The sequence below is a fragment of the Vipera ursinii genome (genome assembly GCF_947247035.1).
Source record: "Vipera ursinii genome assembly, chromosome: 5".
In the NCBI taxonomy this organism is placed as follows: Eukaryota; Metazoa; Chordata; class Lepidosauria; order Squamata; family Viperidae; genus Vipera; species Vipera ursinii.
The window spans coordinates 54,825,013-54,839,341 of record NC_139518.1 but is presented as its reverse complement, the minus strand read 5'-3'; the positions used below and the strand labels follow the sequence as shown (position 1 = coordinate 54,839,341).

General features: G+C 36.1%; 1 protein-coding gene across 1 annotated transcript in view; it reads right to left on the bottom strand.

The window, feature by feature from the left end:
• The window catches only part of ATRNL1 (attractin like 1), a 527,700-nt gene that overhangs the window by 95,955 nt on the left and 417,416 nt on the right, over nucleotides 1-14,329 (bottom strand). The gene's annotated exons all lie outside the window — the stretch shown is intronic.

The following is a 14,329-nucleotide window of genomic DNA, read 5'->3' as shown; positions in this document are numbered from 1 at the left end:
TCAAAAATGGTTTATCTCAAGAGAACTGTAGAAGAAAAAGAAACACTGAACATTCAATATTTACTAAGAAAGACAGCCATTTATCAATTTATGTTATTTCTTTTTAATTCACTGTATTCCTTTGAGTTTTTATTTGTTTGCTTAGTCTTCTATGCTGTAAATTTCTATAGCTTTTTGTAAGTTACTGAACATCTCAAAGGTTAAAGTTCAAACAACACCAGCATGTAAATATCTCATGAACAACGACTGTGCTATTCCACAGAGTATGATAAACCTCCATGTTCCCAAATGGCATCCTAACCACCCAAATCTTTTTGATACTTTGGAAGTCCAATAAAACAGAAGACTGGATACTGGATGAATTGGTAGGCAATTCAGTTATCGGAGAAACATGGGCAAATTTCAACATACCAATAATTATCTAAATAACTGCATGTTGCATGATCTGAAACTCCACTGATAGAGAACCAGATAAATAAATAAATAAATAAACCTTTATTGTCAAAGTACAACATGTGTACATTGAGATTAGCTGAGCCTCCCCCTGTGCTCTCTCTCCCCCCAACACACAGTGACAACAAACCCTCCATCCCACCACACTATGTGAACCAACTACTCCACACACCGGCCTCCCAGTCAACTCTGCATAAGATTACATCCCATTCAAAAGCCTAACAGCCCACGGATAAAAGCTGTTCTTCAGCCTGTTGGTATGGCTGGCTATATTCCTATATCTCCTACCGGATGGTAGGAGAGTAAAGAGATACCGTCCAGGGTGTGAGTCATCCCTGAGAATCTTCCTCACTCTTCCAAGGCAGCGGGCCCTGGCAAGGTCATCCAGTGGTGTCAGGGGACAGCCCACAATGTCTTGTGCTGTGCTCACTACCCTCTGTAATACTTTCCTATCCGCGGCTGTCAGACCGGCATACCAAACCACAATACCGTACGAGAGGATGCTCTCTATGGTAGACCGGTAAAAGAGGGTCATTAGCTGTTGTTCTACCCTGTTCTTCCGCAAGATCCTAAGAAAGTAAAGCCTCTGTTGGGCCTTTCTAGCCACCTGGGTTGTGTTAACTTTCCAGGTGAATTATGGGATAAGTCATTAAGGATGAATGTGAAAAGAGAATGCAAAAATGAAGAAAGAAAAGAAAGCAAACTAGATGTCAGGACAAACCAGGAAAATTGCCAAGGAGAGAAAGATAAGATGCCAAAGTCAATAAAGATAAAAATCTCAGAAAGAAACAAAAGAATTTCAGAGAACTATTAGAAGGCAAGAAGTATTACAGTATTACAACAACATCTGTAAAGACATTAAAGATAGAAATAAATATGGACAATTGCATAGAAAATTTCTGAGTGGGCAATTTTAGAGAATGTTGTCACATCTGAAACATGCAAACAAACAAAAAATATCCCACTGTTGCCATGCACAACACTTTTCAAAGTGTAGTGATCTTTGTTGTCTTTTCTCCCAATAAATTTAAAAAAACCTGATTCAAATAGTATTAGCATTAAGTATTTTCAATTGAACTTCGTCAAAATCAACTACATCCAGTATTTTCATTTCTGTCTAAGAAAGTGTTTTATAGCATGTTCTAAAGGGGGGGGCACTGAAGTGCAATCTTAGCATATATCATTTCAATTTTGCAGTAAGAGACTCAGGCAGCATAGAGCAAATGATCATAATTCAGATACCCTTAGGTTTGTCAGTTGTTTAAAGATAAATACATAACCCTAAATCAAAGTTATTTCAGTGGGACATGACGCATTCTTTTAACTGTACAGTTTATCATATACTTTTCACAGCTTTGGAGGGGGGAGGGGGGAGATAGGGCACCTGTTTATTTGCCCAAAGCACTTAGCAACTTCAATTTATTTACCAGAATTAACATGTTTTGGATGGTAAGAAGCAGCAGTTGTTATGCTTTGCCAAAAAAGGTACCAAAGAGAGCCAGACCATAAATAAACCATTGGAATACATAATACATGCAGGAAATAATGAAAACTGAGACAATATGCTGTTCTGATCGAAAGGGTATCTAAAATCTTATTTAAAAAGGGTATCTAAAATGTTATAAAAACAAACTTAAGTATCTCACAAAAGGAACAATTCAATTATAATTAAGTAGCTTAAAACATGTTTTGTATTCACATAATGATAGGGTCAGATTTATTTCTGTGGGCTTGTTGATAGACTCACAACAGCAGCCTTTCCAATCCCACAATTGTTATTCTACCCAAAGAGTCTTTCATTATATGCTGACGCTTTCTCCAAGGCAATGACCTTTCTAATTCTTTGGACTGGAACAATCATTTCCCCACTTTTGGAACCTATTTAACATGCTTTGTCTATTTCAATAAACATTTATTTGAAATAACACCACAAAAAGTACAAAACTAAATAGTTTTTGGTCTGCAGAGAATATTTTAAACTGTGCAAATAAAACATAACTATTACACAAGACAATATGGCAGAAAAGATAAATCATTTCATTTTGTTAAACTTGAATATCATAAACAAAGTCATGGAATCTTAATCTAGAACAGGGGTGTCCAGCCTTGGCATCTTTAAGACGTGTGGACTTCAACTCCGATAATTCCCCAGCCAGCATTCTGGGAGTTGAAGTCCTGAGGTCTTACAAGTCGCCAAAGTTGGACAGCCTTGATCTAAAGAATGTTACGGTAAATAATATATCTTGGAGCTGACTACTTTGTTGCAGAACATTTGGTTTAGGCCAGGGGTAGGCAACCTCGGCTCTTTTATGACTCATGGACTTCAACTCCCAAAATTCCTGAGTCAGCTTACTCAGGATTTCTGGGAGTTGAAGTCCATGAGTCATAAAAGAGCCGAGGTTGCCTACCCGTGGTTTAGGCTGTAGAAGTCTTGAAAGAGTTTGAACACCAGAAGGAACAGGACAAAATGTGGAGCTAGAATGCCTCTGCTAGTCCACTGCAACTGTAGGAAACTGGACTGATAAACATCTTATATCAGTGGTGTCAAACCTATGGCATGGTACCAGAGGCAGCACTCAGAGCCCTCTTTGTAGGTACACGCACCACCACCACTAGCAGCTCGTGCAGGTCCATTAGGCCGCCACCGCCCGGAGCAGCAGCCCCACCCAGCACAAAGCAGGCAAAACGGCCAGCTAGTAAGCTCGAGTAGAGGTCTTAGAGCATTGAGATGGCCATGCCTACCTGGTCACACCACCCAGTCTGCTGTGACACCCTGGCCATGCCCACCCAGTGGGCCACACACCCCACCCTCCCTGAGGGAAGCACAATGCTGATGCGGCCCTGACACTTTGCAATAAATAAGTGGGTTTTGGGTTGCGGTTTGGACACTCGGTCTCTAAAAGGTTCGCCATCACTGTCTTATATCATTAAAAAATGAATGGGGTTTATGCACAGAGGATTTGCTGGATGGAGAACACAGTCTTCCAGTGCAGGGCTTTTCAACCTTTTCACAGAATGTACCACTTTTAGGATATGGCAATATTAGAGTACTACCAGTTGCCTAGCAAAGTGTCAAAAACTTGACCAAAAAAAAAAAGAACAAAGTAATAAAGTACAGGCAGTCCTCAACTTACAACTGTTCGCTTAGTAACTGTTCAAAGTTACAAAGGCACTGAAAAAAGTGACTTATGACCATTATTCACACATATGACTGTTTTAGCATAAATCACCAGGATCAGGGGATTTACATCCGGATGCTTGACACATTGTCCCAGGGTCATGTGATCCCTTTTGCAACCTTCTGACAAGTAAAGTCAGTGGGGAAGCAAGATTCACTTAACAACCGTGTTGCTAATTTAACAACTGCAATGATTCACTTAACAAATGTGGCAAGAAAAATCATAAAATGGGGCAAAACTCATTTAACAAATTTATCACCCCTCCTCCTTTTATATCTCCTCCTCTCCCCTCTTTCTTTTATATCCTCTCTTCTCTCCCCTCTTCTTTTATATCCTCTCTTCCCTCTTTCTATTATATCCTTTCTCTCCCCTTTCTTTTATATCCTTTCTCTCCCCTTCTTTTATATCTTTTCTCTCCCCTCCTTCTTTTATATCCTCTCTTCTCTTCCCCCTTCTTTTATATCCTCTCTTCCCTTTCTTTTATATCCTTTCTCTCCCCTTTCTTTTATATCCTTTCTCTCCCCTCCTTTTACATCATCTGTTCTCTCCCCCTTCTTTTATATACTCTCTTCTCTCCACCTTTCTTTTATATCATCTCCTCCCCCCCTTTTCTCTTCAGTGCACCTCCAGCTGACTGCTCTCCTCAAGGCTGCGCTTCTCCGTCTCTCTTTTGCCATACCCTTCTCTTTCTCCCGTCGTCTTTTTTTCTCTCCCTCTTCCGCCAAAACCTGCTCCTTTTATAGCCTTTGCTCTCTCTCCCCCTCCTCCTTTTCTCTTCCATGTGCACTGGAAGGGCCAATCAGCTTGAGTTGCACACTCTGGTCCTGGGATCTCAGCAGAACCCAGGCAACACCTCATGCAGCTCTAGTTGAATCTCCACCTGAACACTGCATGGGGCTGCCTGCCACCCCAAGGCCGCCACCAATCAGCTGGAGCTGTGTCCACCAATCCTGGGCTCTCAGCAGAACTCAGGTAACACCTCACACAGCTCCAATTGACTTTGCCATAAGCCTGTGTGGTGCTGCTGCTGCTTCACCTCATCCACTTTTACACTTTTTTTACACTTTTTTTACAGTGCTTTTCAACCCGTCGTATGCGTACCACCTGCCAGGTGCCGATGTACCACCAGTGATACGCGTACCACCAGTTGAAAAGCCCTGTTCTAGTGCATAAGTTACATAGGAGGAATAAAAAAATACAAAAAGTTCAGAAAACCAGTAACAGTGATTGGATAGATTTTAATTTCCTGTCTCTTCCTTTTTTTAAAAAAATGATTTTTTATTGCAGTATAAACAATCAGAAGAAGAATAAAAAATATCCTGAAATAAATATTCATTATATTCACAAAGCAAAATGAAGTGAAGCAATTTATATTGCAAGAAAAAAGAACATCCATTATAGCTAAGCATTGGCCATATATCTCTGGGCAGTCATTTCAAAGCTAGGTGCATCTAATTTTTAAAAGTGCATTATTATGCCATAAAGACAAATAGATCGTGAATCTTATGCCAAAAAAGCAATTAGAAAATTGGATCAAGGAATTAATGTAAATATGTTACACTTGTCAGCAATAATAAGTATTTTGACACAAGTGGAATAAAATTTGACATAGTGCACAAATACTGATCAGATACGCTAAATATTTAAAATGCAAACAAGTATTCATTACTCACTTCCATGTTGCTAAACTAAATACCTAAATGCTAGCTAGGCTTATCACAATTAGTCTATAAATAAAAATGATTTTTTCTCTTCTCAAATGTTTTCCCTTAAGAAATGATAATTTATACATAAAACTGAATTCTTAATCACATTATTAACACTGTACAGTATTTATCTGATAAACCCAACTAGAGTAAACATGATTTCTTTGCATACAAGCACTCGTGTGTTGATTTGATGTAATTAACACAGCAATTTCAGATCCTCGCAGCTGTTTCTTAAAGTTCTATTTGTGACAACATTAGATAGTCAAAACTTCCTCACCTCTTGAAAAGAATTAAATCAGATGGGAATAATATTAATATGAAAACTGGCCTTGACATTTGCAATGCAAGCCACATTAATACTTCAATCCTATTACCATTTTCCTAATGTACTTGCTCTTTTCTTTGGCTTAATGTTGCATTGATCCTTATGACATAATGCTGTCTTTTGTCATGTTGCATTTTATATGCATTGGCATGCACATCAAAGAATCTAAATACTTATTTTAGAAGTTTACCATTTTTTCTAGGCTTCACTGAACATGACTAATGGAATCCCACCCTCACGAATTGCAGTATTTTCAGCCCCCATGATAGCATCAACTTAATCAGGTGAGACTATAATATCACTCTCTAGCAAGCTGCTTTCAAAATATGATTAAGGAGAGGCATATGCAATTTTTCCTTATTGATGTCCACCTTCTGTGGCTCTCACCACTGGAAATCCTGCACCAAATTATTAAATAATTAACATTTATAGTAAAAATTATTGGTTTTACTATAAATGTTAATTATTTAATACTTTTTTTGCTGTCTCAGTTATTTCAGCTGAATAAGAAAAGAAACAATGAATAATTTAAACATTAATGAAATTATTGCACAAACACTTCCACTAGAGTAAAATCTATGCTTCAGGAAGAATATTCTTCAGAAAATACTGAAGGAAGATATTTCTTCATACATTTCATGAGGCTTCTCTGTGAGTTACCAGAATGTTTTTGTCTGTTTGCTTGTTTGTTTTGACCTTTTATTTGATATCTTCACCTTGCATTAAATTCCATGTTCAATATACTCATACTTTAGCTGCAACTTACTCTGAGGATTGAACAAGAACATCAATATTTTGAGGGGTTTTTCTACAAAGTTTTCTAGTTGAGACTTCCATAATGATTTACAATTTTAATTAATTAAATATTCCTATCTGCTAAGTGCTAAGTAAGCATTATTATCTATTTTAGAATAGTGATCTACTAACAGGATTCTCTACTTTGGCTTCTTAAAATGTTGCCACCAATCTGAAGAAAGGATTACATTAATTTCTTTCTTCCATAGCTATTCAATCCCTCAAAGTGAATTTATCCTCAAGGTTCATATTATAATATCAAACAAGCACTTTCCTTTTCATTTCCAGAACCCATTGAAAATATTATCAAAAATACAACAATAGAAATAGTAAATAGAAGTATGGAGTTATATTTTACTATACAGCTGATTTTAACACAGACTAGCTATTCTAATCTGTTACACAGATTTTTCTCCAGTGATTCTTCTAATTCCAAGTAGATAGTATTGACAACAATTTGACAAAAGAAAATAAATGTGAGCCATTTCTGGACAACAGATCTAGAAACATGATCAAGAACAGCAACTTTTTTATTGCTTTACCACATGCCTAAAGGCTGTGCCAATGAAACATGATAGTGATTATAAAAAAGAAGAGGAAGAGAGATTGCCAAGAAAAGTAAATTCAGAGAGGAACATTGGGCTATGGGAAGGAAGCATACATTTCCATCATGCTATTTCCTTTCAGAATAAGCAGCATTATACAAAGTGCAGAAACAGAGCAAGAAATAGAAAGCAAAATAAATAAAAGACATGACATAAAAAATGAAAATGAAACAGCTAAATCCAGTTTAACCAAACAACATTGGTTATATTTCTTAATATTCTTTATCCTCACAAAGTACCTTTGATTCTACACATCCACAGATTACTTCCATTTGTTCTTTAAATCTGTCATGTTTCTCTTTTCTGAGGATCTCTTCAATTTCATCTAACAATTTGTCATTTTCTTTCTCTAGACCCGAGTTGTCAAACTGCTGGCCTGCGGGCTGGATGCGTCATGCCTAAACCGTGCCCACCCCATTGCCAGCAATGGAAAAAAAGTCGTGATACATCGCAACACGTCACGTGATGTTGCAAGCTTGACACCCCTGCTCTAGACTTATTCACAATTTCTTCATGTATTTGTTTTGGGATCCTTTGTTCTCTCTGTGATCAAACCACTACAGTCTACTTCTTTTACTTTGATTTTTAATCCATTTTCAGTATGCACTTATTCATTCTTGACTTCTTGAACCCCTACCCTTATTAAATCGTATTATTTCTATTGCATTAAATTGTGATATATCTCCTGACATTTTCATTCCACATAACAAAGAAAGTAAAAGCACACAAGCATTTCACTTCTTTTGGCATTCATTTCTCACAACTGACCATACTCTGCCTATAAACGTGCTACCAGCATTTGCATGGCTTAAAATTTCTCTATCCATTTCCTCATTTTTAGTAATCATTCTAAGGGTACATATGCTGTTATACTTTTACATTGTTCATTGAATTTTGTCATATTGTTCAATCCAACTGACTTATGTAAACCAAATGCCTTTGGTATGTAAACCAAATGCCTTTGTCTTGGATATATCAATTTAAAATCCTAAGCTTTCTTGTACCATATAATCTAGCTAACATTCCCTACATAGCATTCAGATTCACAGCTAATAACATGGTTCCATCTAGATACCAAAGTACAGGTACATTTATGTGCCAAATCATGTACATTACCAGCATACTTTATACATTATCCATAAATACATTAAACAGCCAAGAGTCCATTGCAAATCTATGCCTTATTTCCTGATGAATAAAATAGGAAAAGGAGTCGCATTAGTTGCTTCACATAAAAAACAAATGTGTTCTCAAATCATTGGCAAATGCTTCAAAGATATGACCTATAGATAGAAATGCATAACTATATACTTTTTATGTGAAAATGTGAAGAAAATAGCATTAATTTTCCAAAATAGTGCCTCTGCCTAACAAAATATTGAAAACATGTCAATATTTTCCAGCAAGCAAAAAACAACCTCTAGTACTTTGAAGTATCGGATAACATCAAATGCTAAAAATATTCATACTGTTTGCAAGCAACTGAAGGTTGGAAATAGCCAAAGTCATCAGCAAATTTTTCACACTCTTGGACTATCCAAAGGCAAAAAAGTAAGTCTGGAATCTAATCCTCCATAACATTTTGCTCCTAAGCGTATAAGAGACCTATCCCTCAATTCAGAGTAGTGGATCACAAGAAAAAGGTGCTGAAAAGCATTTTTATTGTATTATGGGAAGAGGGAAATCAGTGAGACATTTTACATGCTGAGAAAACTTTCAACATTTTACTTTGAATTATCTCAGAAATTTAATTATCAAATGCACAGAGTAAATTAGAGTTATAGAAGAATAAAATCTAAAACCTAACTATGTACTTGTATTGTGCTTTTGTGGATGCTTAATTTCCTCTTGGATTAAATTTTAACCTTATTCTAATTCTAATTCTGCAATCAGACTCCCTTGGTACCTGATGGCAGAGTGACCACAGGCATTATTTTACAATATTAGGCCTAATACCATATACATGTAATTTTTACTTGTTAGTTCTGTCGTATGAGATAGACAACTTTCATGTGAGATTTACTTAATTTTTATGCCCATCTATTATGTTGGTAATTTTAAGATCCAAGTCAAGGATCAAAAAGGTTTCCTCTTTTTCTATCTCCAGCCCATGTGATTGTTCTCAGCTCTTTTTCTGAGAAATATTAACTGAAAGCAAATGCAAATGTACAAGATTGAGGAAGTTTTTTTCCCTTATGACAGAATCAAGGGATTCCTCTGCAACTGTTTATTATCCAAAAATTGAGGGGAGGACTCTGCTTCCCATAAAGGTCTCTTGCACATGGTAAGTTTCAATTCTATCAGTTTACGTTTGCGGAACCTACGGTAATTTCTTCCTATTAAATGAATTGCCAACAATACTCTCTTATCTTCACTATAGAAAACTAGCTGTACTGGGAACTTGATGAGTCATCAGTTTTAAATCTGAGAAAATAATTGAGTGGTATTTAAAGGTCAATTACCCATTGAGGTTTACCTTAATGTGTCTCCAATTCTTCTTCATGGGAATCTCATGAGATCTTCCTTGGTATCTCTAGTTCATTCCTACTGAGGAGTGAAACAAAGCTGGAGCTGAGAGCTCTGTGGCAAAATGAAGAGAGGAGGCTAAGGCCTCTGACCTATCTCATCTGCCACATTAAGGAAGTATAGCATGAGTGTGTCTGCTAAGAACTGAATGATGGTGAATTACCTGTGAGCAGGGTAAATTCTAAGGCCCAAGATTATAAACTAGGGGTAAAAAACTGGGAAGATAATGGCCCTGATGTACAAATTGACTGTTCATCCTGGGTATAAGGATGAAAGACTAATTGCACTATTTAGTAGTTGGTTCCCTCTGACCAGCCGGTGCCTGGAGACACGAGGCTCCTTCACTTTTACCCAATCAAGCAAATGTTTAGAGGTTTTGGGACTGAAAAATATTTTAACCTATTCCCAAACTGTATATGTGTAAGAAATCCTGATCACTGGCTCACTGCTTACACCTAGTGGTAAGCAGTACATTGTGGGCTGTTTCTGATGACTCTTCAGTGTTTTACTCAAAGTGATGATTCAGGATGACTTGGGTAATATATATTTTCATGTGTCATTCAATTTGCCCTTGACACATAAATGGCAGTTAAAAATAAATATCTCAGATCAGTCACATTGGTCTTTTAACACAGACACAATGCATAAGGAGTTTATCAACTGGAAAAGAAGGTGAACCCTGTATAGTTCAGTTAACATGTATTATTAAGTCAAAGCAAAGTGAAAGGAGTAGCAGAAGAATTCACTTTATTACAATCCAAAAATTCACTTAAGTCTAGCAATCTTATCCCTGATAAAAAAAAGTTCTTGATAGATCATGATCTTTTTCAATATGAATTTGCTTTGGTATAATTCTTATGAGGTTTGGTGACATCAATTATAAACAGGAGTCTTGCTGTACAGTTAAGCTACAAATTGTAATGAAATCAATTTTGTATAATTTTGGTATCAGATATTTGTCTCAGCAACCACCAACCTCAGAGTTCCTTGTAGAAAGATAGGGAGGAGGAATTGCTATAAGCAGGGAGGGGCAATTGAAATAAGCAGAGGATTTTGCCAACCAAAATTATTACTAAATGGTAGGTATAAAAGAACTTTTGATTCAAAGATTGACGAAATCATTCCTTCAACTTTATTTTATTTATATCCTGCCTTTATTATTTTTACAAATAACTCAAAGCAGCAAAGATACACAACACACCTTCCTCTTCCTATTTTTCCCACAACAACCACCCCAGGTGGTGAGTTGGGCTGAGAGTTTATATTGAATTGCATCAAGCATCTTTGAAATAACTGAAAGATTCCAATGGAATTTCGCACACATACTTCTACTGAATCAACTGATTGACTGAATCAACTTGAATTTTTCAAGCAGACTGATTTGATTTTAACCAATTCAATAGTACAAACCAATTCAGATTGATGACTTGACACATTTAGGCTGATGATTTAAATCAGATCAATCTGGTAAGCTTCCCAAAATGGATGCTATAATTGGATTGTGAAAAGAAAACTTTTCATCAGGAACCAGTTCCAGCTGGGAATAAGCAAAATGGTGACTGCCTTAGAAAGAAGGTTGGAGTTTATTGAAGAGCAAAGCCAGACAGAAAGATGGCTCTGGGAAAGCTCACGACATGTAATAGGGAGTGGTGGGTTTTTATATCTTCTTGAGCTTTTGTTTGGAGTTGTTCCTGTGGCATGAACTTTGACCTGAGTCTGAGTGTGCCTTTATGGTATTCTGATGGTGGTGGGCTAATCCTATTAGGTCCCAAAAGCCTTGTCCTGCTTCCCTGGGGTTTGGCAGATAGGTATGTCCTGTGTTTTTTGTGTGAGGGATTGTTGATTCTAGGGATCTTTGTCTTTCTAATCCAAGCTTCCTGGCACCTATCTTTCTGACAAGATTATCACATCTGCATTTCTGCAGACCTGGTTTCTGTTTGGGACACAGATATTTGGGGAGTGGTTTCTGCCTTTAAGATCTTTTGGGGAAATATAATATTCTGCCTTTTAATATTCCCAAAAATATTTCTTTCTCTGGGGTGGGAGGGGGGAATTGACTTCTCACAGGAATAATAACAGAACAGGGGATTGTTTGACAACATAATAGAAATGTCCTACCTAGTGTATATTTTCTATAATGTAGAAAACAGTTTCAGAATTAAAATAGAAAATGTATATATAACCTGGAACTGTGCAGAGTAAAGAGAGACAAGAGACAGATTATAAATTTATTCAATCTCATCACCTCCTCCACCTTTTTTGTGTGCAAAGTTTAACATTTTCCTGAATGAACTCGTGCCTATCCCCATTTTTGCATAGGCTTTGTATAGGATACAATCCCCTGCTTATGGTCCTCTTTTAGGAACACCATTTTGCTTACTATCTTGAAATATAATGTACAAAAGTGAGATAAAAACACTTTATAATACATAAATAAACATAAGCATCAGGTAGAAAATAATTGCTAAAATAGTCTATAACTACTGTTTTTATGATTTTGATCCTCTGAGAGTTTCTTAATCTGCTATAGCTCATTCAACGAACTGTTGAATAAGCAAGAGATGTTAATAATTATATATCACATTATGGAAGTGTTTTGCACATTCATCTTATTAATGAATATTTCTGTAGATACTATAGGTGTTAGGCAATTTGCACCTGTCCCTTTTCCCCTTAAAAATAAGATTCAGCTACTTCTGTAATTAACAAGCTATAAACAGAATGGCTGTGTAAATGGTTTCACCATAGGTTTAGGAAAATCATTATGTTGCCTGCTTTATTTCTGAGGCTATATTGCTTTCGCAGCAAGAGAGGAATTTGTGAAAGAATTCCACAGCCAATGTGAATTAATATTTTCCTTAATTAATTCAAAGTAACTTTTATTAAGGGAAGACATCATTGTTCTAAAACAGCTTCCTAATTCTAAGTATTTAACCTGACATATGATGCATTTCATATCTATTATAAGCAACAATGGGAAGGTAATGTATCACTAATGGAAAGTAATAAACAATATTAGAAACGTTCCATTTTTAAAGAAAATTTACTTTACGCTTATTATGGTTTGTTGTAATTAATCAAGTTAGATTTAAAAAAAAACTTTGGCAAAGAAAATAGTTTTGAATAATAATTGGATTTTTTAAGAAGATGAAAGAAATCAGTCATTATTTTTTATATCTTATTTCTCTTCATTGTTATCTTGCTTAATGAAGATTTTCAGAGAATTTGGAAACTGGCAAACTTATTTTTAAGCTTTTGTTAAGCAGTGAATGGGACAAAAGTATATGCAGTCCTTGACTTACAACCATTCATTTAGTGACTGTCCAAATTTACAATGGCACTGGAAAAAGTCATTTATTACTCTTTTTTCACACTTATGACCTCTATAGCATTTTGATCATGTGATCAAAATTTGGACACTTGGCAACTGGCATATATTGATGATGTTTGCAGTGTCTTGATGTCATGTGATCATCTTTTGCAACCTTTTGACAAGCAAAGTCAATGGGGAAGCCAGATTCACTAAGCAACTACATTACTAACTTAACAACTGCTGTGATTCACTTAACAACTGTGGCAAGCAAGGTTGTAAAATGAGGCAAAATTTAACAACTATCTTGCTTAGCAGTGGAAATTTTAGACTGAATTATGGTCATAAGTCAGGGACTATCTTTGTTGCATTAACATAATGGCACAATAACTATAGGATCCTTTGGCTTTGCTTTCAGAAATACTACATTACTTTGCAAATTCTCCTGGGATAGTCAAAATAGATCATTTCTTTAGCTGAGAAAAAAGACATAAATGAAAACTGACTTTCATTTATAACATAAATATAAGCTATTGCATTCAACACAGCAGGAATGAGAATCCTAATTTTGGTAAGTCTCCTACCAGGCAAATTGAACTGTCCTACTGCACTAAGTATTTTTATTTGCCAATAAATAAAGAAGCAGCTTCTGTATGCAGCTGCTCTTGTCAGATGTGCCCAGATTCAAACAGGCCCCATTTCTCAATAGTAAGTTTCATTTGCCAGTAGTGACATCAGCTACTATTGTTACAGGATATTAAATCCAGCTGCCTTTTGTAAAAGCTTAGTGAGAATATGCAAGCATCTCACAATTGTGGAATATTTTTTGTGATGATGAAAAAAGACCTGTGTTAACATGAGTGATACCACTACATGAAAAAAGATATTGGAAACTGCAAGCCATTAAAGTGGGAAAATTGGCGTGACCAGTACCAGGAAAACATCTATTTCACCTAATTAGTCCCACAGCACAACACAAATAAAGTAGAAGGTGCAAAAAAAAATTAGTATTCGTCAACAAAGTTGAAATGAAAGTCATGAAACAAAACCAAAGAACAAGTAACAAGTTAAAGAGAAAAAGGCCAATTACTATAAAGTTTACAAAGGTTTTTCTATCTGCAGCAATTGACTCATTATCAGAGACTTTTCATGCAAGCCTGCTTTTGTTTCCTGGCTTCTAGAAGTCTAGAAGCGCACAGTACAATTGTCATTCAGCTGGGATTTCTATCTGTATTTCTTATATCAGTAATAGGAATGTCACAGTTCTGAAACACTGACTGTAGGCAGAGATTTTAACAGTCTGCTTTTTGTTCCTGATGGAAAGGCTTTCTTTTTCTCCTTTCCAACTCAGCATGGCAGAAAGGTTATAGATAGGCTTGCTTAGTAATAAAATCTAATTACCTTCTCAAGTCTAATTATCTGCCTTT